Source organism: Natrix helvetica (genome assembly GCF_964273705.1).
Source record: "Natrix helvetica genome assembly, chromosome: Z".
NCBI classification, from domain to species: domain Eukaryota; kingdom Metazoa; phylum Chordata; class Lepidosauria; order Squamata; family Natricidae; genus Natrix; species Natrix helvetica.
In genome coordinates this window covers 48,052,350-48,076,808 of record NC_138554.1, presented here as the reverse complement: position 1 = coordinate 48,076,808, position 24,459 = coordinate 48,052,350, and the positions used below count along the sequence as shown (strand labels likewise).

General features: G+C 42.8%; 1 protein-coding gene across 4 annotated transcripts in view; it reads left to right on the top strand.

Annotated features, from left to right (window-relative positions):
- The window catches only part of RARA (retinoic acid receptor alpha), a 237,003-nt gene that overhangs the window by 32,418 nt on the left and 180,126 nt on the right, over positions 1-24,459 (top strand). For 2 of the 4 annotated variants that reach the window (XM_081932041.1, XM_081932043.1), the window contains exon 2: positions 7,846-7,946. The exons of the other annotated variants lie outside the window; for them this stretch is intronic. The gene's annotated coding sequence lies outside the window, so the exon portion shown is untranslated. The remainder of the gene's footprint in view (positions 1-7,845; positions 7,947-24,459) is intronic. 4 annotated transcript variants of the gene reach the window in all.

Sequence of the window (24,459 nt, the reverse complement as noted above, 5' to 3'; positions counted from 1 at the left end):
ATTCCTATTGTTTCGTTTGATCTATACAGAATATTCTCATTGTATATCCTTCCAAAACTCCTAGATCCCCAATGTGTGTTCCAGAATTGGCTGCAGAAGTTTGATACCGTAGTTAAAGTCCAAACTTCTTGAAGTTATTGTGGTTAACAAACATTGTTCTAGGAGATAGGATATAAAGTAAGTGCACTTTTGTCTGATTTCATTCAAGGAATTACAGAATCATATATCCCAATGGTTTTCCAAGTCTCTACTGGACAATTATGCTTATTCACAATTCTCCAAACTTTTAACTTTCAGCTTGAGTTAGAGCAAAACCATAGAGGATTTCTATATTAGAGAAATCCTCCACTTATGATCACAAGTGGAACTGGAAATTCTGTTGCTAAGTGAGGCAATTGTGAGGCAGTTGAATTATCACATGACATGCCTGATTTTACAATGTTTTTTGCTGCAATTGTTAAACAAATCTAACTTGGCCCATTGCTTTTGCTTATCAGAAGTCCTCTGGGAAGGTCTTAAATGGAGATCATGTGACCTCAAGATCATGAGACTGTCATAAATACCAAATGCCCAAATCATGACCATGTGATGATGGGGATGTTGCAGTGGTCCTAATTGCAAGGACTGGTTGTAAGTCACTTTCTCCATAGTGAGGGGAGGAGTATCCAGGATGGGTTGACCTTGTCCTCTCATTGATTGGGCTGAGTCAGATAAGGTCTTTGGACCATGCCCTGGTCAACAGGTACCACCCAGTTATCGACTCAGCCCCTCAATGGGCGGCTGTGATCATCCCAAGCTCCTGGAAAATTTTAAAGAAAGGATTGAACTCACTATTTACTTGATTGCATTCGCTGCCTCCCTGCCTGAGTGAGTAACTGGCTCTTGGCTTATTCTCTGGCCGGGAAGAGAGAGAGCATGCACAGCAAGCCTTTCAGGGCAATGTGCAGCCCTGGTCATAAAGAGAGACCTAGAGCACTAATCGAGACTGCGGGCAAGGGGACGCTCCCCTGGAAGCTCCGGGAAGCAGTCACGTTGGAGAGGCTCAGCCGGCGCCGGAGCGTTCCGCCGCTCTCCCTCAGGGGATCGAGCTGCGAACTGCGGCGTTTTTAAACGCAGTGGAGTGCCCGCACCTGCCTGTGAGTGCCGGAGAGAGACAGCAGCCCGCAGGAGCTCGCAAAGCTCAGAAGAGAGTGGAGGAAGCGAGAGAGAGAGAGAGCTCTCCAGCGGCAGCCCCAAATGTTCCCAGGGAGAGGAACCTTTTGAATTTGGGGCTGGTGGCCATTTTGGAACCACGTGATCCAAGATGGCGGTGCCCAGCAGCACAGAGGATGCCGGCAGGACTCAAGCCTCCAGCCCAGCAGCCAGCAGCCCCACCGGAGGAGCAGAGGAGCAGCTAACCAGGTCAGAAACTACTACAGAGGCTGCTAAGGGAAGAGGAGGTGGCAAGGCAAAGACAAAGAGAAAGCATGTCTCCTCCAAGGGGCCAAAGAGGCAGGCTGCAACTCCAAGCTCCCAAAGTCTGGCTCCAAATATGAAAGGCGGAGGCACCGAGCCTTGGAGCGCATTTGCCACAAGGCCAGCAGCAAGAGGGCTACGCCTGGCCAGGAACCTGGGGAAGGATTTCCAGGGATTCTTTCTCCTGGCAGGACTGCAGATGGGGAATCCCCCCATAGGTGAGGATTCCCTTTGATACTTCGGGCATCTGGGGGGATGCACAAGGATGGCAATCACCCCCACACCCCACAGCAGAGGGACCCTCGCCACAGCCCTTCCCCATCCACAGGCACAGGGGCGGGAATACTACCCACCTCAGGGATGCCCAGTTTCCAGGATAGGATGATGCGGGCCTTCCAGCAGTGCATGGCAGCAACCTTTCAGCAGCCACAGATGCAGCCCCAGGCAGCCCCCGTGCCTAGGGTCTCAGAAGGGCTAGAAACTCAGGAGGAAGATTTTCCAGAATCACCTGCCTCCTCCTAGGGGGACAGCGATTCAGATTCTGAAGAGAGCGAAATCAGAGAGGATAGACTCTCAAGGACGAAGGCATGCTTCCTCCCAAACCTACCTTCTCCGGATTGTTCCAGCCCTCTTTGTACAAATCCCTTCTGTTCAAAGCCAAGACATCTGCCAAGCTTGGCAACAGGCCAACAGAAGCCCCGGTACAACCCCAGGGGTTTTCAGCAGAAAACTTTTCGAGGAGCAGGCCATCGAGGCAGACACGATGCCCACACCCAAGTCTTTCCTAGACATGATCAAGTGGCAATGAGCCTCTCCCACGGCAGGCCCCATGCCCACGTCCATGGACAAGACTTCTTCAACATGGACAGGGACATGGCCCAGGTGCTTTCACAACCCACCATCGACGTTCCTGTCACAGCCCTGCATACGCCTACTAACATGCCAGGGGAACCAGAGGATGCCCTGAAGGCGGAAGACAAAAAAGCTGACCTCACCTAACAAAGGACGCATCAAGCAGCGGCCTGGGCAGTGAGAGCAGCCACCACCGCCTCCTTCTTCAACCGGTCTTCTCTGCTATGGCTGCAAGACCTGCAGCAGCGAATCCCCATTTCGGATGGCAGGGCCCACCAAGACATCAACAAGCTGGTGGCCGCCACCCAATTCTCCTCAGATGCTACCTTAACTGCAGCTAGGTTTGCCTCCAGGGTGATCGCCTCATCTGTGGCATCTCGCAGGCTGCTTTGGCTGAAGCAGTGGCAAGGGGAAGTACGCCACAAAAAGCGTCTGGCATCGGCCCCCTTCACAGGAGAATCCCTCTTTAGAGCAGCCCTCGACCCATTCCTGGTAGAGAACAAGGACAAGCGGAAGGTGCTCCCCACCTTCACAAGAAGTCCATCTTCAGGGCCGCGCCATACCCTAGACACCCCAACTCCCGGGGGCTGGATTTTGGGTCCTCCTTCCGGGGTCAGGATTCTTTCCGGGGTCAGAGTTTGGGTACCCAGGCCCCAGGCAGTACCAGGGAGGTTTTTCATCCAGGCAGAGATATCCAGATAGAAGCAGAGGGGCAGGCAGCAGAAGAGGCCCTTTTGATGGGGCGGAGGAAGAAGAGGCGGGTGCTCCTTCCGCAAGAACTAGACCTAGCTCACCTCCCATTGTGGGGCACTTGGCGTACTTCGCTGACCACTGGGATTTAACCTCCTCCGACAAGTGGGTCCAGAACACCATTCGGTATGGTCTCTCACTCGAGTTCCTCGCCAACCCTCCGAGTTCCTTTCGGAGCTGCCCTGTCTCAAGCAACCCAACCCGGAGGTTGCTGATGCAGGAGGCCATCCAACACCTGTTGGACATCAGGGCCATCCAGCCAGTGCCTTTAGAGCAGCAAGGCCAGGGGTATTACTCTATTCTCTGTAATTCCTAAGGCCTTGGGCGGCTGGAAAGCGATTCTTGACTTGAAACGCCTGAACCATTGTATCCGCTATCAGAGGTTCAAGATGCATTCACTGCATTCCATCCTGGAAGGGATTAGGCAGGGAGATTTTCTCATCTCCATAGACCTCACAGAGGCCTGCCTGCATATACCTATAGCCCCGGAATACCGTAAACATCTCAGGTTCTGCTACCTAGGGCACCACTTCCATTATTGAGCCCTGCCTTTCGGGTTGTTGTCTGCTCCTCGAGTTTTCATGAAGGTAATGGCGGCATTGGCAGCTCACCTGAGGCAGGTTCCTGTTCGAATTCAATACTATTTAGATGACATGCTATTGCAGTCGTCCTCCTTCAAGGGTGCGCAACGGGATCTAGACACTACTATGGCAGTCCTAAGAGAACATGGTTTTCGGTAAACCTGGCCAAAAGCCACCTTCACTCCTCCACTAGTCTGGTCTACCTAGGAGTCCTGATAGGTACAGAGGCAGACATGGTTTCTCTGTCATCAGAAAGACAGCTCTCTCTTAGGCAGCTAGCCGCTCAGGTAGCCAGGGGGAGTAGAGTATCCTTAATCACACTGTCCAAGCTGCTTGGCACTAAGGGGTCTGCCATTGGCATTGTCCCTTGGGCTCGGTTCCACACCAGAGACCTCCAATAGTTCCTTTTGCCTTTCCAGCGAAGGCGCATGAGTTGCTCCCAGACCAAGGTTCTTCTGCCCACAGAAGTATCCCACTCACTGACTTGTTGGACATCCCCGGCAATCTCCAAGGGCGAGATCTTCAGAACGCCAGACGGGGTGACGGTAAAAACGGATGCAAGCCTGTTTGGATGGGGTGCCCATCTGCGGGCTCAGATGGCGCAAAGACAATGGAACCAGGCGGAACTGACTCACAACATAAACTGGTTGGAGCTCAGGGTGGTCCCCCGGGCCCTCCTTCAATTTTGTCACTTTGTCAGGGGCAGCCACATCTTAGTCCTCACAGACAACATCACCACCAAGGGTCATATAAACAGACAGGGAGGGACCAGATCGAAGGCCCTCATGAAGGAGGCCAAACGATTGGGGCAGTGGGCCGAAAGGAACCTTCTGTCATTGTGGAACATATAGCGGGGGTGGACAACATCAGAGCTGATTGGCTCAGTTGGACCAAGGTGGACAATTCAGAGTGGAGGCTGCAGCCGGCGATATTCGAGGAAGTGGCAAGGCACTTCGGATGCCCGGAGGTTGACCTATTAGCCACCCCTCTCAGCGCCCAGCTCCCGAGGATTTATTCCAGGTCTCAGACACAGGGAGCGGAAGGGGTGGACCCTCTCTGATGCCCATGGTCCTGGGGGCTCCTCTATGCCTATCCACCATTACCCCTGATTCCCAAGGTCATACAGAAAATCCTGCGGGAGGGGGGCGGGAGGTGGTGGTAATTGCCCCACACTGGCCCCGGAGGCCTTGGTTTGCCAGTCTCCAATCTCTCTCAGTGGACAGGCCCTGGAGGATCCCCCAGGAGAGGATCTTCCTCAGCCCAGGATCGCTGGAGCACCCGGACGCTCAGTGGCTTCAGTTGACTGCTTGGCTCTTGAGCGGAGCATCCTGAGGGAAGGCCACTTCTTCCCCAGGGTGACACAGACTATTCAGGCGGCTCACAGACCTTCTACGGAGCGCATTTATGGTGCTACATGGTGTGCCTTTTCAACATGGTGCAGCTCCAGGGGCCACAGTCCTGTTCGAGCCACAATCCCGCAGGTTCTGGACTTCCTTCAGGCGGGCTTGGACAGAGGGTTAGCTCCCAACACGATTAGGAGACAGATCTCGGCCATCTCATCGGTACTTCTGTGTGGTAGGTCTCAGACCTTGCCTCACCACCCTATGGTCAGGTGATTCCTCAAGGGGGCATCCAATCTTAAGCCACCTATGGTACACAGGTACCCCTCCTGGGACTTGCATAAAGTGTTGGACGCTCTGACAGGCCCTCCTTTCGAACCCTTGCAAACTGTGTCTCTTAAGTTTTTGACTCTTAAAGTGGCCTTTCAAGTGGCCATCACGTCAGCCAGGCGGATATCTGAACTACAGGCTGTCGGCCAGGGAGGATTTCTGCGTGTTCCACCAGGACAGGGTGGTTGGACCCCTCCTTCATCCCTAAGGTGTGCTCCTGCTTCCATCGCTCGCAGGAATTGATATTGCCCAATTTCTGCCTGGACCACTCTCACGCTTAGAGAGGAAGTGGCGCACCCTAGACGTAAGGAGGGCTCTGAGGATTTACCTCAGAAGAATCTAGCTGAACAGGAAGTCTGAAGCCCTGTTTGTCTCTTTCCAGCCGGGATCCCTGGGGAACAAGGTGATATCCACCACCATAGGCAGGTGGTTACGAGCCTGTATTGTTACCGCCTACCAAGCACGGGGTCTGCAAACACCAAGCTCTATTACAGTGCATTCCACACGAAGCACGGCCACCTCAACGGCCTGGGCCACCCAGGCCTCATTGACTCAGATCTCTAGGACTACGTGGTCTTCCCCCTCACCATTCGTGAGGAACTACAAACTGGACTCCTTTGCCTCTGTAGAGGCTTCATTCGGGTGTAGGGTGTTGCAGGCTATGCACGGGGCGGAGGTGACGCCTCACCAGCTATAAGGTTTGTGCGAGCTCTTAACATGGGTAACCCTCTCTAGGGAGGTGTAAGATTTGGTATGCCCCATCCTGGATACTCCTCCCCTTACTATGGAGAAAGGGCGTTGGTACTTACCTGATACGCCTCTTCTCATAGTGGGGGAGGAGTATCCAGCCCCTCCCTGATATGGTTATGTAACATGAGCGTTATGTTTGATGGTTGAGCTGTTCTGTTGAAGAAATAAATGAAGGTTGAAACTAAGATAAAGTCTGGAGTGGATGACACAGCGAGTCGGATAAGGTTCTTCGCCAATAACTGGGTGGTACCTGGTGACCAGGGCGTGGCCCAAAGAGCTTATCTGACTCAGCCCAATCAATGAGAGGACAAGGTCAACCCATCCTGGATACTCCTCCCCCACTATGAGAAGAGGAGTATCAGGTAAGTACCAACGGCCTTTTTCAGCACCCTTATAATTTCAAACAGTAGTTAAATGAATGATGATGAGTTGAAGACTACCTATGCGACTTCTAAATAACATGCTGTTTAATTTTATTATTTTAAAAATCTTACCCATTAGTCTACAAACATTATTAACTCACAAAATATATTTGTTACTCTGCTTTTATGTGTGCTTACTTAGCTTAGTCAGACATTCCACTTTACAATCATGGATAATATAATAAGGGGGTTACTCTTCAGCTGGTTTGTTGCAAATCCTGATGCTGTGTTTGGCTAAAAGAAAGCGACTGGCCCAAGGTTATTTTACTGGTTTATTTGCGTCTAGCCTCCCAGCTTAATTACTACAGGTAGTCCTTGGTGTATGATTGGAATTCCATTGCTAAGCGATGCAGTCATAAAGTGTGATGTCACATGACTGTATCATTTAGCAACAGGGATCCTATTGTCATTATTAACCAATTTCCGCTAGTCTTTAGCTGAGGACTTACCGAAGCCAAGCCATTCAGTGCTTAGCCCTTCCCAGCCCCCAAACTGAGTAAATTAAGGGATTGCCTCCTCTTCAACTCCCCCTACCTGCCCATCTCACCCCTCATCACTGCCCTTTTGGCTTCCCTGCACCCTGCCTTGTGGGACAGCAAGCAGCCCAGAACCACATGGCTTTGAGGCTGTTTGCCCTACTGGCTTGGCATTTCATGGCATGCAAGACTCTGGGGACGCAAGAGGTCCTTGAGTGCAGTGCAAAGCATTAGACACCCCAGCAAGCCCTAGCTATCATAGCCCAGTCACCCTCACTGCCCTGTACTCTTGAGACCCCTGCCATCCTGCACTCTGTCCCCATCACCCACTGCTGATGAGACATGCTGCTCCCCTCCGGCCATTTGTGAGATATCTACTGATTACATGATGCTATCTTCCCCAAGTTAGGAAGACACTGCCCTGCACAATCTGGGGAACAAAATCTCATGCAGCCAACAGTTGCCTCACAAAGGCCTAGAATGAGCATGATTGATCAGCAGTGGGAACAAGGAGAACGTCAAGAACACTACAGCATCAGGAGCTACAGTGGACAAAGGCCCAAAAGGGCATAGTTGGAGGGAGGAGAGATAGATTGGGGTGAGAAGTTGAAGTGCTCCTGTGGTCATAAGTGTGGTCCTGCTGCCAAGTGTCCAAACTTTGATCATATGACCCTAGAGATGCCACAACAGCTGTAATTCAGGGACATATTGTAACTCCATTAAGTGCCACCAAAGCTCGGAACAGTCTCTAAACAAATAATTGTAAGTTGAGGACTACCTATATGCCATATTGGCCCTTTACATTATTATCTAAGGGTGATTCTCACATATCACAGGTAAAAAGATGGTTGGCTCTTGATAAAGCTGGATTATATGTTTCTTTTCATAGGCAAGCATTCTGGTGATTTTCAGTTGCTTCAAATTTCAGAGTTCCTACTAAATATCAACAATGAGAGAGAGCTGTAGTTCAAAACATCTACAGGGCACCAGGTTAGTCGCCTTTTTCACAGCCTAAAAGTAAGATGAACTTATTTTACCTTCTTGTTCATGTGAATGAATATCGGTGCTATTGGAGCTGAGAAGCAGCTACCCAGTATATCTAATGTTTGTTCAAGAATTCTTGTTTTTGTGATTATATAAAGGGATAATGGAAGTATATGCAAAATATGTTATCCACAAAGAGTATGTTATTCACAGAGGGGAATTATAGAGTGCACATTATTCACAGAGGGGAAACAAATATGTCAATTTAATAAATTATCTATTTAAGATTGTCGATTGTAACATTTCTACTACTTTTTAAATCAAAGCATATTAGTTAGATTTAATGGAGTTTGTTTCTTAAATGATCCCTTCCTTCTAAGGAATTTAGGATATAATTTGTATCTTTATAATTAAATTCTGCAGAATGTGTTAGATACGTTTTGACGGCCAAGCCTGCATACCTAAAGAATGTTGTAGTTGTATGAAACTTGAATATTGATTCCCATGTTCATGTTCACTGTACCATAGCAGGTCTTATGACAGTTCATGTGGACTAGCACATAACAAGCTCCATATTTTTTCACATTGGCAGATCAATTGGTGTGCTTTCTTTTTCTTTAGATTATTATCAGAAACATGGCATCATATTATGCACAGAGCTATTGTTCTTCTACTTAGTGCATCATGCCACTTTCCAATGTGTGTGTCAGAATCCAGAAATACAGAGATGTTGCTATTGCACTGCACTTAAAAACACTTCTGCGTACAAGTGCAGACATGCATATGCCTTGAAGGTATAGTTCTGTGGTTTGCAAAGTGTTCCATTTTTTTCTTGGATCTTTCCAATGGGGCACAGAAATGGACCTTCTGTCTTATAGATTTCTCAGTTGTGCTTTGCTCCAGAGATAGTCCTACCACTCAGATTTATTTATTTTTTTGCTGTGAAACTGCTCTTGTTTGTAGAGCACAAAATTATCCCATGTGCCCATCTGAAACAGCTAGCAACACATACATTTCCGCTTTAAAGCAATATTTAAAGTTGCTTTGTATGAGTGCTTCCAATTGTCTGGTTTGAAGAAGAAATAGTTGTTGTAGAATAAAAAAATCTAGAGGTACTCATTTTCATACTATCCTGCTAGTATCGTACACTGATCAAAGTCCTCTTTCTGACCTCTTTGACCCTGGGGCATTGTATAACGAAGGGCAATATAGAATGATTCAGATAAGTAGAAAACGTGTACATCTCTTGATGACTTATTTTCCAAAGTGTCTGAGGCTGAGTTGAGGCAATAAGTCTTTGTCAAGTTTAGTGCCTCAAGGGGATGACTGGAGTTTTCGATCAACTCATCAGAAGAGTGTCAGATTGGGGAAAATGCTCTAGGTGGTTCTACTTCATCCTGTGGTGACAGGGGTCCCATATGAAGGCAGGATACTCAGGAAAAAGTAGTATCATAAAAAAGACTTAGCTTGAACCCTTGGCTCACTAAGTGTCCACGTGAGGCTTTGTTCCGGACAACTGGAATTATGAGGAAATTCAATCAAATGATTTATGGACTGTTTCAGACAGGCATCCTTCCTGTATGGTGGTATTATGGTAGTTATCCTTGATACGTTTTCCAGATGTGGATTATAGAACATTTTTATCTCAGGGTTGAGAGATTTGGATTATGATATTAGTTTCATTCCGATGGATTGGATAACCATATTTATTTCCCAACAATTTGGAGTATTTTTGCTAGGTAATCATCATTCTGTTCTTATACTGACTGACAATACTTCTCCTGCACTTCAGGGAAATTATTTGTGTTCACATAAACTGAGGACCTGGAAGCCACTTTATTTGTGAATATTGGCTAGCAACAACTTTTATTGTTTCTGAAAGTCTCTGAGTATTATTTGGCTTGCCAGCTGCAGTTATATGAACTTCTGGCCTTTAGTCACGGAAATGACTCTCTGTGAGGGTAGAAAATGCCCTTATTGTTCATATTGAAATGATCCTATAGTAATAGCCACCACTTTTTGTTATCTGAAAGGTCCATCACAATATAGACTTGGCAGTCCTTGTATGTATAGTAATCTAACAGATTGAGTTTTAGAGCCTCTCTGAACAAATAAGTCCAAAAGTTCTATTTTTTTTCCTGCATTTTATATCACATTAAAAAGAAAATGGATCCATTACAGCTCATCTGCAAATTTTGCAATTCCTTCATTGAGTAAGAGCAGTGTTTAAACTGAATAACCTCCATTTTGATTTGTAATAAGTAGGAAGGATGGAGACACATCATGAAGATGATTTTCAGTTTTATTACCCTTTCTGCATTCTAATAGAATGAGTCTATTCAAGGCTATTCTAAACAATTTGTATGTAGGAAGTTTTGTCTATAAGACAGGCGTTAAGAATTTTGTGTAAACTTTTCAGATGTTTGTATGCATTAAATTAAAAAAAAAACCCAGTAATTTGCCTAACTCCCACAGAGGAATATTTAATAGGAGTTGCTCTCTCCATCTCCAGATCTCCAAGAACCAACAGTGCTACACATATTTCTTAGTTTTGAGATATTCTTCAGATTTTATTTTGAATGATTTGGTGGCATTAAGCTGTCATTCCCCTTTAATGAAACCATTTTTTCCCCTTCTTATATAATCTAATTTGGATCCTGTTGACGGGCCTTTCTAATTATGGTACAATACCACAGAGGTGATATTCAGCAGGTTCTGACCAGTTTTGGAGAACCGGTAGTGGAAGTTTTGAGTAGTTTAGAGAACCGGTAAATACCACATCTGACTGCCCTGCCCCTATCTATTTTCTACCTCCCGAGTCCCAGCTGATTGGGAGGGAATGGAGATTTTACAGTTTCCTTCCTCTGGACTGGGGTGGGAACAGAGATTTTACAGTATCCTTTCCATGCCACACCCACCAAGCCAGTAGTAATTTTTTTTGAATCCCACCACTGTACAATACCATCTGAATATTACAGAAGGTGAAGTTCATCAATGCCGGAGGGCGTAACATAAGGGAAGGCTGCTATAGAATATGAAATGGAACATTTACATGGTTTGTATGTACATAAATATTAAATTAAAAGGATAGATGTCCTCAATCTCATCAGTGGATGTGCCTAGTTCCCCTCCATTTCCTGGCTGGTGTTGATCAACATCCATGCATCTCACATACATTGCATTACACTCTCCAAGTGTCTTAAGACATGGCTGGCTGAGGATTCTAGGATGCACCACCCCAAAACATTTGGAGGATGCCAAAAAAGAAAAGCTGCACTTTCGTTGGGATCCCCTTGTTTGCAATCCCCTTGTGTCTGGTTGTTTTCTGGAAGAGGAAACTGATGCTATGTGGTAGCAATAGAAAACAGATTGTTCTAAACCATTTCAAAGGCCAAATCCCCTGACTTGCCATTTAACACCACTGTTCATTTGTCAGTGTAGATTAAATCCAGAAATTCTGGGTGCTTTCTGCTTCTTTAATTTAAATGTCATGTCTTCCCATCATCTCTTTTAGCTGGGCTTCAAACTAAGCACCCAACTATCCTGGGATACAGTACTTCTGCTGAGCCACACAGTCTTCCCTTTGATATAGAGCTCCACTGCAGACCTAAAGATGTGACGTATTTGTGAACTGTATTAACTGCCAACATTGAGAGCAATCAATTGATTGTACAAACCCATCAGCAAATTGGGTTGCAAAATATTAAATAAACTGGTTGCCTTTTTTGGTAGAATAGAATGGCTATGGCTGCAGCTAAAAGAAGCAAGTTAGTATGAAAATGGTTACAAGAAATAGGTTGTTGATAGTAAATCGTTAGTATTTTAGTTGGCCTTCATTATGACTCAATTCCACTTTATTTTTTTTTAATGATTGTTAAGAAAGGGAAAAAAGAAAGAAAAACATACACAAAAAAGGAAAAAAGGAAGACATAAACCCCAAATGACTGAAGTTATAAGCATCATAGAATAAGATTAACATTTAAATGTTTCAGTGATTAATTTTAAAAATTGAATATCATATTTTAAAAACTGTCAACCATTAATAAAATCTAAGTAGTATGTGAATATTATTAGAAATACCAATAGTCTATGACTTACAACCACTTTTTAAATGACCATTCAAAGTTACAACAGATCTGAAAAAAAGTAACTTATGGCATAAATAAAATTTTATAAATAAAATTTATCAGATGCTCTGGATTTTGTGTTACAAGGTTTTCCACTTTGCTCAAGTCTCTAATTGTTCTCTTTGTTGTCTGTAGTTTTCTTTAAAGTATATTGCTCATTTGAAAATACCAAAATTGGCTGGGTAGTCCTGGCTGTAAGAAGAGAAAGTCTTGGATGATTTTAACTTTGTCTTATTAATAACCAAAACCTGCCACTTATATGAGCCTGTTCACTGAATGGCTTTCTTCCTGCTTTTCTCTTCAGGAAAATAAATACACAATAATGAGGCAAAAGGTAATAAGTCTGTACTGATTCATTTCCTGATTTTATCTCAGATGTTCATTGTTGCATAATCCCTTAAAAGCTGTATGCAGGTAATCTTTTGAATTATAACTCAAGTGGCTGTTTGTTGCGCTGAGCAAATGATACTTGTGCCCAGTCCCCAAAGTTATGGCTGTTGCAGTGCTCTTTTGATCAAGTGATCATAATTTGGGTTCTTGGCAGGCCCCTGTCACACTTACAATGAAAGCTGCACTTCAATTCCCCAAACCCACCTATTAACTCTTTTCCCCAATCTCTGCCTTTTTAGCAGCAGCACTGGGGCTAAAGGAGAGTCTTCAGCTATCTCAGCCACCCCTCTTTTGTGTCCTTACTTTAGCCCCAACACCACTTTCCACACTATGGCCAGGCACCTCAGCACCACAGCATGGAGCCTCAGCCACCCCTGCTGCCTTATCCCCCCAGCTCTTCTTTTCTGTGCTCTGCTAGTTCTGCCAGCTTTGCTACTTTGTACTGTTTTTGTCCTGCCGTGTACGCTTCACTCACTCTGCTACTTGTGCTCCACTCCTAGCCCTGCCAGCCTTGCTGCCCTGTGTTTTGTTTGTCCTGCTGGCTCAGCCATCTCCACCCCCCCCCCCACCTGCTGCTGCTGAGGAGTGTCTGATCTGGCTCTATGCAAGGCAACTATTGGCCATGTCAAGCTTTCTTCCTGAGGCCACTTGCGCCATTCTCCAAATAGTGCGTGCCATTCTCATTATGCTTTGGAAGGCTTCTGAGAACTTCTAAAGCTATGTGAGATAATTGTGAGAAGGCTGCACTTGCTATTCCTCAAGCTCCCAAAGGTTTCTGAAAGCATTGTGCATTATTTGGAGAATGACCCCAACAATGTGCGTTGCCACAGTATTCTGTGGGAGCCCCAACAATGCAGCCCAGAGCCACAGCATCCTGAGAAACAGCAACAACATGGTCATAGCATCCTGAATAGCCCAAACAGCATGGCACAAAAGGACACCCACCAGTGCAGTGTGAACCTGTAGCTACTACCCCTGAAAGCTCCAGCTCCAGCCCCAGCCCTCACTGCCCTTCACCCCAAACCCCTGATACTCTGCACCTTTGCTGTCTTCTTGCTCTTGCTGAGACATGCGCCCATTGGCCTTTGTGAGGCATGTGCTGGCCACATAGGATCATCTTACCAAGGTGTCTTGAGAAAATCGCCATGAACAACCATGTGAGGAAGGACTTGTGCATCTAGCAGCTGTCTCAAAGGACCAGGCCAGGCATGCTTGGTCAGGGGAAGCAAGAAAATGGGGAAAGTCAGCTAAGATGGCAGGGACTGTGGAGTACAGGGGGCTAAAAGTGCATAAACTGGGGGGGATAGGTAGGGAGGGGGGAGATTAAATTCTCCTCTGGTCGGCTGTAGATCTCCCAAAGTTTGATCACATGACTGGGATATGTTATATGAGAAGAGGCGTCTCAGGTAAGGACCAATGCCCTTTCACATCATCATAACTTTGAACAATCTCTTAATTAATAGGTCATAAGTGGAGGACTAACTGTACTTTAAACTTCAGGGCTGCCTGATCATCATCTTTTTCAAAACTTGTATCTTAAAGGTAATTCTTGTTTTTTTAGAAAACCATTTAGGAGCATTTAATCTTTCCAGTCATTTAATACATATTTTCAATTTTATTGCAATAAATTTAAAACAGAAATTGGTAGACTATTCATTTTAATGCTGCAATTCTTCCTAAGCCTTTTTAACTTTCTTCATCTTATAAATCATCTTATACTTTTCCAGATCTGTGAATAGTATTTTTGAATAGGTCTTTAGTGTTTTGTGTCAAGTACATTCCAGGTATTTTAACAGTGATCTAATTTGAATTCTGAATGGGTCAACCGAGGCCGGTAATGCAACCTTATGGTTTTGTGGGCTTCCTTGCATCAATGAGAAAACTTAGCAGACTTTAATTGTTCTTTTGTTCTATTATGTTTTCATTTCTCCAAAAATATAAGATACCTAGCAGATGGCTAAGCCGGTGATTTGGGACAGTTCGATTTATCTGGATGAAGCTATTGAGATATGCTTGAAAGGACAATCTGGCTTTGGTAGGTGCAAAGCCTTCTGAATGGAAGATAGATTTAGGAGTGCTTTTTTCAGTATCACTTACGCGAAGTCCATCCCCTGCCATCGAAGAGGAAGAGAGCAGGCCAGGAGAAATATCTGGCATTGGGAACTAGGGCTGAAGGTCAGCATCTGTGGCTTTTTGCACAAGAGGCAAGCTAAAAAAAGCAGAGTCTTGACGTCACGGTCTCTTTAACTGGGCCTTTCCCAAATCTGAGCTGAGTACCTGCTTGACTCTTCAAGAGCATGTTAGGTCGGTGGAAAGGAATGGAAATATTGTCCGTGCCCATAATACATATGATAACTGCCAGGTGGGTCTCTTGCCGCAGGAAGGCATTCATTGTTTTAACTCATCAGTCCTTTCGTCTGGTGTTGCAAGGTTTTAGAAATCTTCAGTCACAATCTCCAATTTTGGGGGATGTGATGACAGATCCATTACATTAATTCTGAAATTTGGGGGGTCTCCACCAAGAAAAAAACTAGCACCTGTTCTGACATAAAAGCTTCCTCTACTCTGTGAGCCTGTCCTGTCTTTAAACTGACGGACAGGGTGTTACATAGAGGCATTCTAAAACCAAATCCAGGCTGCATTTACACTTTTAAAGGAACTGACTTTGGCTAGAGAGCTAGTGACATGGGCAGCATGATGAAAGAAAAGTTTAAAACAGGTGATAGAATGGCAAACCAGGTGAATAACTGTAGCTAAAATGACTGGAGTCGTTTTACAAATTTGAAGAGAGTATTGCACTGATCATCTTCGGAATTCTCTTCTGTTGTTGCCAAAGTCACTAAAACTTGTACTTACCCGTATTTTTCGGACTATAAGACACACCAAGATTTTGAAAAGATAAATTAAAAAAAAGTTTTTGCACTCTGCAGGCCTCCCAAACCCTCTGCACGCCTCATTTTTTTGTGAAAGATGGGTATGCATAGACTTTGGGAGGCTTGTAGAGTGCTCCTGGAGGCTGGGGTGGGGGCAAAAACGATCACAAAACGGGCCATTTTTCACTCATTTTTGGCCTTCCCAGCCCCTAGGAGCACTTTGCAGTCCTCCCTAACCCTCTGCACATCCATTTTTGCGAAGGGGGTGAGGTTTCAGGAGGCCAAAAATGCTGTATTCAGTGTATAAGACGCACCCAGATTTTCACCCTCTTTTTTGGGGGAAAAAGGTACATCTTATACTCCCCAAAAATACGGCAACTTTTTTTTGGGGGGGGGTAAATTTATATTCCACCTTTCCACCTTTGTGTAAAATACCACATTTAATTGAGAAAGAACATGGAAGATTATATGTTTTATTTAGCTAATGTATAAACCTGGCATGCTCAAAGTCAGGGAAAGAAGTCCCAGTTTGTTCTAGGTTTTTCCTTTCTGGGTCATGGTAAAGCCACCCATGGTTTATTAATGCTGCCCATGTTCAAGGGAAGTCAGTGAATACAGTCAGTGATTTGTGCTTAAGTTGGGGTAGGCAATACATTCATCAGCACGATAGTAGATATTTCCCCTAAGTGCTTACCACCCTCCCTATCTTCTCTTTATGTATGTATGTATGTGTGTGTGTGTGTATGTATGTATGTATGTATGTATGTGTATACACATATAGTGTGTATACACATATAGTGTGTGTGTTATTTTTAATATTACACATATATTTAAATACCACAAAGATAACAAACATATAATCTCATTAATTCAACTTTTTTTTCCTGCTGTATTTCTTGTACTGTGTTTTTGTGGGTTTCATAAGCATTTTTAAACAATAGTAACAGGAGATGGCTCCACTCCAGTGTTTTTTTTTAGAAAAGAGAACTAATTATTACACTTATTCAGAAAAGCAGGCAAAAGTAAACTGGGATAATAAAGAAATTTTGAGAGGCTAAAGCGATCTCATGATCTTGGGAATGCTGTAGTACAGGTAATCCTCAATTTACAACAGTTCATTTAGTGACGGTTCTAAATTACAACAAAACTGAAAAAGTAACTTATGACTTGTTTTCATACTGATGACTGTTGCAGCATTCCTACGGTCATGTGATTCAGTTCAGATGCTTAGCAAGGGACTCATATTTATGACAGTTGCAGTGTCCCAGGGTCACATGATCACCTTTTGCAACCTTTGATCAAGCAAAGTCGGTGAAAAAAGCAGATTCACTTAACGACCATCTTATTAGCTTAACAACTCCGGTGCGTCACTTAACAACTGTGGCAAAAAGTATTGTAAAATGAGGTAAAATTTTACTTAACGTAAAAATTTACTTAAGTAAATTTACTTAATTTACTTAGCAACAGAAATTTGGAGCTCAATTGTGGACTACCTGTATGCTATCACTTAGCCAATTGCTAAGCCAATTCAGAGTGGCTTATGGTGCCCTCAAATTTATCTGTTGTTTAGCATGGAGCAAGGCCCAATTTGGGAGGTAGCCCACAGCTTAGATCACACCAGATTCTATTTCAAATGGGACTCCAAGTAAGATGCTTCTGTCAGCCCTAAAACCATTTTGGTAGCATCTTCAGGGCTGCCATAGCAAGGCCAGGTGGAGCTATGGGAATATGTCTGGGATTTTGAAACTGACTATTGATTTGTAGTGTTGCGAAAAGGACCTTTTGTGGTTTAGCCTTTTTTTTGTGTGTGACTGCCACCCATGAAATGTTTATTGAAACTGGACTTGTGCGAGGTCACATAGCTAGTCCTCTTTTAGAGACTGCTTTCTTTTGTGATCATTTGCAGTTACAGTAGTGATGAAAAAGAAGCGTTGTGACCAATGCCCGCACTTACAATATTGCAGGTGTGTCAAGTAAAGTAAGATTATAAGCATAGTTGTGCCAAAGGTGTTTTTTCAGAAGGCAACTGGATTTTCTTGTTGTTCTTTGAAGACGTTTTGCTTCTCATCCAAGAAGCTTCTATAGCTCTGACAGGATAGTGAGGAATGGAAGGAATTATATTCCTTGCAAGCAGCTGGTAATTTGCATCCATTTAGAGGGTTGTTGGAGCACTTGGAGGTTTTTCCTGTGTCCTCAGGGTCACCTGAAGATAGTGCTTTCTTGTAGTCTGCAGTTATTCCCTCTGGAAATCCATTCCTACTCCCACACCATTCAAAGGGTGCTCATCCCAAATTGACTAGCTAAAAGTCTGTAGAGATTCTTAGTCCTCCAGGCCATGGTTGTCCCAAAGATACTTTTCAGGAGGCAGCTGCACTTTCTTGTTTTAAGACGTCTTCAAAGAAAAAACAAGAAAGTCCAGTTGCCTCCTGAAAAAGTACCTTTGGGACAACCATGGCCTGGAGGACTAAGAATCTCTACAGACTTTAAGCATAGTTGTAGTTTCATTTAGCGATTGCTTTGCTTAACAACTGAGTGTGTCCCATTTGTGATTGCTAAATGAAGACTATCTGTAAATAAAAAGGGAGCAAATATGTTTTGTCCTCTTTGCAAACTTGAGAAGCAGTGAGTTTGTTTTAAATTCCTTTCAGATTTTTGTCTTCTATAGGACCGGGCAATCCATAACTGTAGGGTGTACAGCCAACTCTTGGCTTAACTTCACCCAGACCTCAGCTGCCTTCCAAGATGTCAGAGTATACCTCCTGGAATCTGGTGAGGACATGGTGCAGAACAAGGGAGTGAAAGATGTGCAAGCAAAGAGGAAAGTGGTTTTGGTTTCAGCTAGGCCTGCCTGTGGCAGTCAGAAAACCTGTTCCCGACAGAAGAAAATGGCCTGTAACCCTGAAGCAGGGGAATTCACAGCTACCAGTTCAAAAAGCAGATTTCCTGAGATTAGAAAAATAATCATCTTTTCTAAGGAATAGTACCTTTCTTTTTTAAAGGACAAAGGGAACTCTGGGAACCCCCTTTTTTAACATTTCTTGATAAAAAGTTACTTGCCCTGCATACAATATTTGCACAAATACATTTGCCCTCACATAACCTTGGTAAAAGTATCCAGGTTTATCATGCCCTACTTTCACTATTACACCAACAATGTAAACAGACAGAATACAGTTGAGTCTCTAATTATTACCTCTCAGTAAGGTTGATGTGGATGAAGTATCCAACATGGTTTGTTTAAAAAGAGAAAAATGGATTACTGTGCAATCCATTTGAATTTTCTGTGAATTTTGTTTTATTTGGTTCCTACTTCTATCTTTTTTTAAAAATAAACCTAAATAAAACCTTAGGTTGAGGATATTAATTATGATCTGAAAACAACTTCTTCTTCCTCCTCCTCCCTCCTCCCTCCTCCATCATCTTCTTCCTCTTCCTTCTTCCTCCTTCTCGATCAATGCACAACATAATATACTTTTCACTCTGTAGTACCCTTGGGAGTTTTACATCCAAACCTGTAACAGACGTTTGTGAGTACGTATATGCAAATACATTGATTTCTTTCAAGAAATCATTTCAGGAGAGGTGATTGGCTGTTTAGGAAGCAAGTATATGCAGGAGGGATGAAGAATAAGAGGCAGAGGGGGAATAAAGTTTTCTGGAATGAACATAGAATAGTCAACCTGTTCATGGCCAGGAGTTGCACTTAAAGCAGGAGTGGGCAACTATACCCTGTGGATTTAAACTCCCAAAATTCTGGCTGACTGGCTCAGGAATTCTGGGAATTGAAGTCCACAAGTTGTAAAGGAGCCATAGTTGTTTACCCCTGAGATAAAGAGTGGGTGGGCAAAGGTAGATTGAAGCTATAAAATGTGCAGTGTTATTTCACACTCAATGGAGCTATGATATCCCTTCTTCTGCTTCTGAGGATCTTTTAGAATCTGTTTTGTGAACGTTCATTTTAAAAACATGTCAATATTATTTTAAGACTTACAGGGCAGTTTTCATATGTTCAGTGTCTCAAAATGGCAGGAAAGAACATTTTCACCAGTGAGATGGAAGGATCAACCATAGTGGCAGAGAAGGGATTCAAGGTTGCGTGAGTTCCTTGGTTCAGATGGTGTACTCATATCTTGAGATGATTTTGTGTTAACTTTCATGGAAGCTGGCTCTCTAAATATATATGATTATCAGACAGACAGAGGCAGTTTTATATGAATGAATAGACTATACTGCAAGGAACTTACAGCTTAAGTTACTTAAGGTAAAGGAGTAGCCTAAAGCATTGGTTTTTTAAAAACCTTTTACCCTGCTGGAGATTTCTGGGAATTGAACTCCATTTAAAGTTGCTGCAGTTGAGAAACATTGGCCTAAAGCAATCAGACCAAAGTCCTACCTAAAGCTCATGATATATCTCTGTTGTATGTACTTCTTCACTGCCATTTATAGATACATTGCTATAAGTTCTAGAGATTTCTCTTAGCGGTTCTGGTTAATAGCCAGAGATGAGCCTAGCATCCTAAGCAGCTGGCACGAATTACATTGTGTTGTAGCAATGGATTTTGTAATAAGTTAATCATGGTATGTGATAAAATGCTTCTCTTTTATTGGACCAGAATGTAACATTAATTGAGATTAGATGATACTAAGTTGTATTATAACAATAGTGTGTTACACAGTAAAAATGCATAAATTCAATTCTTCTATTGCATAAAATTAGAATTTAATTCTAGAATAAATCACACGATTTAAGCAAAATAATCAAATAGGGGCAAACTGCTTTGTCTCATTTATACATGTTGTTTTAAAGGCAGAAATATTATGAACCAGAATATCAATTATTTGTTAAATAGAAGGCATCCCAAGGGTGAAAATAGATGTACCGTTCAGCAACATGAAGAAATATGTAGTATTGAATACAGATTTCATTTTATAAGAATTTCAACCTCATTAAAAAAGAAGGAAGGCAGTTTCTGTTTATTATACATAGCCAGATGAGAACTACTTCTTAAGATACTGGAGGTTGAATCCTGTTTCTATAGTTGACAGAAGGGTTTCAGTCCCTTTTATTACAAAATTCCATCTCACTTCATCACTAGCAAAATTAAAATATATTTATTCATGTGTGTAAGTGCGCGTGCTCGTATGCACACAAACACAAAGAACAAATGCATGTATAAGTCCCAGATAATGCATTTTTCTTGTGCAGAGCTTGGCTTTTCAGAATCTCCCATTTCTTGACCTAGATCTGTGGTTGTCTATCAGCTCTGTATAAGAAATAGTGAGATTACAGTTCTGTGTTGTGGAAGGATTGGTATGTGCATTTTGATAGCTAGTAAAAAATATGCCACTGTTAGCAAAATATTCCAGATAATCTCTGAATTTTTAATTATCTTTCTTTGGATAAGAAAGCTTGGACATTTAAAAATACTTTACAGAAAAGTCTGCCTTCATTGAAAACTTTTTTCAATCTTCTATATTGGTCCCAGACAAAATGTCAAAATGTTACTCTGTGTGAATATCATCAGTTTGTTTGAATCCATCATCTTTAAGGATTCTAAGATTGTTCTTTGCTTAATGCGGTTAAGAGTTCTGCCAGAACTGAATCCTGATTGGTAATGCTTAGTGGTGGGATTCAAATTATTTACTACCAGTTCTGTGGGCGTGGCATGGTATGGCTTTGTGGGCATGGCAGGGGAAAGATATTGCAAAATCCCCATTCCCTCCCTACTCATGGGGGAAGGTTACTGCAAAATCCCCATTCCCTCCCCACCTCACTAACTTGCTTTCCAGCTCCATACTCCTGTTCAAAGCAACAAAAGAAGATCAGCTGGGAGGCAGCGGGGGCGTGGCCAGTCTATTTGCCAGTTCTCCGAACTACTCAAAATTTCCTCTACTTGTTCTCCAGAACCTGTCAGAACTGGCTGAATACCACCTCTGGCTTAGAGGAGTATGTGCATATCTGAAAGGACAATAGAAGGATGCAGAATGGACTACAGAAGGATGGATGTAAAGATAAACAGGAGCTTTTGTTGAGACTGGTGGATTGGCCTTTTAACTGCAGTATTGCACTGCAACTTTCAATGGTCTGTCTGGAAAAAGGGATAGCTTAAAAAATAAGTGGTTACAGCTAGAACAAAACCTATAGTTGATTTAATGGAGATTTACAGTAACTAAAACTGAACAGTATGGTAATGTGCTAATCATCTATTTAATCATTTCTTACTTGTACATGTTCCTCTTTTGGAGCTCAAAGGGACACACACACACACACACACACACACACACACACACACTTTAATACTTGAGCAATCCTATGCAGTAGGCTGAGCTGAGAGAGTGCTGTTTTCAAACGGAGCTGCCATGACTGGGGATAGTGCAGAACCTGTTCTAGATCTCATCAGTTCCAGTTCAACACCTCAAGCGCTACCCTTTGTTTGTGAATTCAAGATTATTAATGAATAGTTTGTATACAGTGAAACCAATAGGATTGTTCACTTCTTGTGTAAACATTTACATTGACGGCAATAACAATTTTCCTTATTGAGCAGTTATTTCTGCCCCCTGTACCCTGCCTGCTCGGAGATGTTCCTCTTTAGCTGGAATGAAACTATATGATGTGACACCAGGAAACATTGCGTCAGACTTGATGACTGCTTCTTGTCAACTAGTTCTTTTTTCTTTTAAAAAAGGAACTTGGGTTTCCCTGGGAAAATACGCTCTCTCTCTCTCATTCTGTGTGTGTGTGTGTGTGTGTGTGTGTGTGTGTGTGTTAGGCATCTGTAACACAAATTTTGAATCTATTTCTGTGATATGCTTTGTCATGTTGTAGGCAGGTGGAAATTCAGAGTTAAGTAATTTGTAAATCACATGATTGATTTGGCCTATATTAATAAAAATAGTGTTTCCAAGATAAATACAGTTCAGCAGCCTATGGAACTCTTTGCCACAAAAAGCTGAGGTAGTCACTAGCGTTTTAATTCAAGAACTAATCACCCAGGAATTTGAGATTGCACTTCAAATCTCTTCCCAGTTCTCTGCCTGGGGTTGGCAGTGATGGAGTTTGATTTTAACTCCTAATAATAATCTTTTCAATATTGAGAAATATTTTTATGGCAGAGTGAGAGAATAGGTCATTTGGCTGCCTCAGTAATCATCATAAGCAGAAGATTTGTGTGGATAGTGGATGAGAATAAAGGGTTAGAGAAGGTGAGAAGGAGAAAAACTGAACTGGATATGAATATGTATCTGTCTCAATATTGCCAATGTGGTACTGCACTACTTTTTCCATCTTTGAATGGATTATGACTGCTGTTCTATCTTTAATGCCACATTTTCTGTTAGGTTGCCAATTCCTTCATACAAAATCATGGTATTTTAAATACAAAAGCAATAATAAAGAAGTTCATTTGAATAATTTTTGGTGGAATCATTCTCCCAAAGCCATAAATCAAGTGGCTGAGTTCATGCTTTTAACCATAGTTTGTAGAATAAACTAGAGTGGTTTGGATCACACATAGTAAGCAATAAGTAGTGGCTCATAAACCACATTAATTAGTTTTAAGTTTTACATAATGGTTCTGAGCCAAACTCAAATTAATGGCTACTTAAAGCATCTGTATTAACTTGTTCTCGTTGTCCTGGCTGATTTCCCCCCCTCCTACATTTGCTTTTTATTTTTATATTGTATGTATGTATGTGTGCGTGTAAGATAAAATGAATGCAGGAAAGGAATTTTATAAAATTGTGTTTAAAAAGGGGATTATCTGGATTTTTTTTAGTCACGTTTCAGGCCTGAGCATTTAACTGGACCACACTGATCTTGTAGATAATTGTGGATTGAGATGAGAGAGTTTAATACTCTTGATCCTCTTGGACCAAGAGGAGTTACATGGAGGAGTTCATTTATAGATATAAGGTCAGGTATCATTAGTATGCTGATGACAGCCAGTTGTATATCTTGACACAGGACCAATAAGGAGATGAGATAGAGGTTCTGTCCTGGTATCTGGAGGCTGCTAGGATCTGGAATAAGCAGTGTGGAATGTTGGTGAGTTAAGAAGGCAGTCAGTTCCAGTAATTTTCCATATTTCATCCTATAGAGCTTTGCACTGCTGGTACATAGTTGACTAGTAGTCTGGAGGTCTTCTTAGACTCCTGCTTGAGGATAAGATAGTGGTTCTGGCCAGTCAGGCCTTTGCACAGTTCCCTCTGGGGTGCCAGTTATGGCTATTTTTGTATCAAGAGGCTCTGCTCAGGGTTATTGATGCATTGATTTCTTCTGGATTAGATTTTAATAATGCACTATACTTATAGCCTAAAGGATATAAGTAGAATCAGTTTTGGAGAAACTGCTAGTTTGAGAGCTGCATTGACTGCCAGGTAACGTCTGGATTCAATTCAATAATAGTCACCTTTAAAGTTCTACATGGCTGAAGATTTGTATCTTAGAAACCATTTATTCCCAGTGCCATCTGCTCATAAGCAAAATCTGGAGGAAGGGACTTCCTCTGGGACCCAGCCATTTGGGAATATGTCATTGGGGCAGGTGTTCTGTAGTGCAACTCCCTTTCTCTGGAACAGTGTACCTCCAGAGATCAAAACAACTCTAATGCTGCTAAGATTTCATAGGACTATCAAGATCTAGCTCTTCCAGAGAGCTTTTGGGGATGATATGAACTTGGTCTTTACCGGGGAAGAATCTGTATCTGATGGCTTTTCGGGTGTTATTTTGTGTGTGTGTGTGTTCTGGAATATTTGTTGCAATTTGTATACTGTATCTTAGTTGTAATACTTTCAGAGTTGCTTAATTGGGACAGCATGTAAGTATAAGCACACAAATGGAGTTGTGAAAGTTGTTTGTCTTCTGTGACTTGCTTATGAGATTTCGTCAGAATACTAGAAGAAAGGGTTTCATTGCTTTATCATTTCTGTAGTAACTAATGTGACTGAAATGGCAGCTAAGCAATATTCTGTAATCTTAACGTATTTCCTTTAAAAAAAGAACAGGAAAAATTATTTTATATACTGTAGGAATATTTGGCCTGCAAAAATCAGGATGTCCTCTCAATGGCAGCAAAGAGTTACAGAAAATTCTACTACTTTCCTGCCATATTAGTCATCTAAATTTTG